The sequence below is a fragment of the Pelobates fuscus genome, chromosome 1 (assembly GCF_036172605.1).
Source record: "Pelobates fuscus isolate aPelFus1 chromosome 1, aPelFus1.pri, whole genome shotgun sequence".
In the NCBI taxonomy this organism is placed as follows: domain Eukaryota; kingdom Metazoa; phylum Chordata; class Amphibia; order Anura; family Pelobatidae; genus Pelobates; species Pelobates fuscus.
Genome location: NC_086317.1, coordinates 80,155,716 through 80,158,814, shown reverse-complemented (window position 1 = coordinate 80,158,814; position 3,099 = coordinate 80,155,716).

Genomic DNA, 3,099 nt, shown 5'->3' with positions numbered 1-3,099 from the left:
ACGAAAAATTCAATTTGATGCCTAATTGAGAACAGAACGACCTCCAAAAACGTGAAACAAATTGGGAGCCTCTATCAGAAGTGATCTCCGAAGGAATCCCATGCAAACGAAAAATCTCTTTAGCAAAGACCTCCGCCAATTCAGGAGAAGTCGGGAGTTTAGGCAAAGGTACGAAATGTGCCATCTTGGTAAACCTATCGACTACGGTGAGGATAACAGTGTGCTTTTTAGAAACCGGCAGATCCACAATAAAGTCCATTGCCACACAGGACCAAGGTTTGTCAGGAATTTCCAGCGGTTGTAGAAGACCACAAGGAAGCGTATGCGGTAGTTTGGTTTTGGTACAGACCACACAAACCCCGATAAAATCCTTAATATCCTTCCGTAACGACGGCCACCAGAAATCCTTGGAGATCAAAGAATACGTCTTGCGGACACCCGGATGACCAGCCACCTTACTCTCGTGAAGACACTGTAAGAGCTCCAATTGAAGTTCAGGGGGAACGAAAAGTCTGGAAGCCGGAGTCAGTCTAGGTGCCAGATGCTGCAAGTTCCTTATCTGATCAAGTAGCGGGGAATGAACTTTGAGAGTAGTGTTGGCGATAATGTTACACTTGGGTACTATAGAGGACAAAACCGGCTCAGATACGGCAGCAGGTTCATATTGGCGAGATAAGGCGTCGGCTTTAGAATTCTTAGAACCTGGCCTATATGTGAGCACGTAGTTGAAGTGAGTGAGAAATATGGACCAACGAACCTGTCTAGATGATAGTCGTTTAGCCTCCCCAATATAGGATAAGTTTTTATGATCTGTCAAAATAGTAACAGGATGCAAAGTACCCTCCAATAAATGTCTCCACTCCTTCAAGGCCATTATAACCGCTAGTAGTTCCCTGTCACCAATGTCATATCTGCTTTCAGTACCGGACAATTTTTTGGAAAAGTATCCACAAGGATGTAATGGTTTATCTACACCCAACCTTTGGGACAGAACCGCACCTATACCTGTCTCAGAAGCGTCTACTTCGAGTAGGAAAGGTAGAGTAGTATCAGGGTGAACTAAAATTGGTGCGGAAGCAAACAGCTCTTTGAGTGTCTCAAAAGCCCGAAGAGCTTCAGTAGACCAATTCTTAGTCTCAGCCCCTTGTTTGGTCATGTTGGTGATGGGAGCAATGATAGAGGAGTATCCCTTAATGAAACGTCTGTAGTAATTAGAGAAACCAATGAATCTCTGGATAGCCTTGAGACCCTGAGGTAAAGGCCACTCTAATATGGATTGGAGCTTCTCCGGATCCATTTCAAACCCTTCCCCAGAAATCACATAACCAAGAAACGTAGTTTGGGATTGGTCAAAGCTGCATTTCTCTAGTTTGCAGTACAAGCCATGCTGAAGAAGTTTGTGTAAAACCCTCCTGACTTGTCTGTGGTGAGTCTCAATATCCCTGGAATGTATAAGAATATCATCAAGGTATACAATTACACAGTCATCTTGAAACTCCCTAAGAACCTCATTAATAAGGTCCTGAAATACTGCCGGAGCATTGCAGAGACCAAAAGGCATTACAGTATACTCATAGTGCCCATATCGAGTATTGAATGCAGTTTTCCACTCGTCACCGTCGTGGATTCTCACCAAATTATAAGCACCTCTAAGGTCTAACTTGGTGAAAATTTTAGAACTTTTTAATCGGTCAAAAAGCTCGGTGATCAAGGGAATCGGATAAACATTTCTGATGGTTATCTTGTTAAGACCTCGGTAGTCAATGCAAGGTCTTAAAGAACCATCCCTCTTTTTAACAAAAAAGAATCCAGCCCCAGCAGGAGAGGAGGATCTTCTAATGAACCCCTTGTCTAGGTTTTCACGAATATACTCTTCTAGAACTAAGTTTTCATTCGTGGACAAAGGGTATACATGACCCCTGGGGGGCATGGTACCAGAAAGTAAATTAATTTTGCAATCAAAAGGCCTATGTGGTGGTAAGGTATCAGCCTTTCTTTTGTCAAATACTGCCTTTAAATCTTGATACAAGGACGGTATCTGTACTTTGGTAGAGTCAGTGGCGTCATTAATTGAGTTGACACTACAAAGCGGTGACACTTTCTTTAAACAATTCTCTTGACAATTCTGGCCCCATGAAACTATTTCCCCTGATCTCCAATCTATAACGGGGTTATGTTTCTTAAGCCAGGAGTATCCCAGGACTATGGGAACAGAAGGGGATGAAATGAGTAGTAGGGATATTTCCTCCTTGTGTAGAATACCAGTAGTTAAGTAAAGAGGTGTGGTCTCCCGGGAAATCACAGGCTCAACTAAAGGTCTACCATCAATGGCTTCAACAGCCAAGGGTGTCTTCCTTAACTGGGATGGGATAGTGTGTTTGGTGAGAAAGTTTTGGTCGATAAAACTCTCAGCAGCGCCGGAGTCTATCAATGCCATAGTTTCTAAAGTTCCCTTCTCCCAAGTTAAAGAGATCGGTAATAGGAGTCTATGTTCTTTGTAGTTATGAGTAGAGGACAAAATCGAAACACCCAAGGTCTGTCCTCTAGAGAAACTTAGGTGCGAGCGTTTCCCGGACGGCTGGGACAGCTCAAACGTACATGACCTCTGAACCCACAATACATACACAGTCCCTCTCTTCTCCTGTACTGTCTTTCCTCCTCTGAGAGACGAGTAAGGCCTAACTGCATAGGCTCTGAAACCTGTGGATCTTTGGTTTCAGAAACTTGAAATGATGGTACTAGTCTAGAGAAAGATTTAGCGGTTCTATCTCGAGTATTCTGTCTCTCCCTTAGACGTTCGTCAATACGAGAGATAAAGGAAATTAAGTCCTCCAGATTCTCGGGAAGTTCTCTTGTCGCTACCTCATCAAGTATTACATCAGATAATCCATTTAAGAATACGTCTATATAGGCCTGTTCATTCCATTTTACCTCTGCCGCCAAAGACCTGAACTCTAGTGCATAATCCACAAGTGTTTGGTTGTCTTGTCTAAGGCGCAACAGTAATTTGGCTGCATTGGCCTTCCTGCCAGGAGGGTCAAAAGTTCTTTTAAAAGCAGCTACAAAGGAATTATAGTTATAGACTAATGGATTATCATT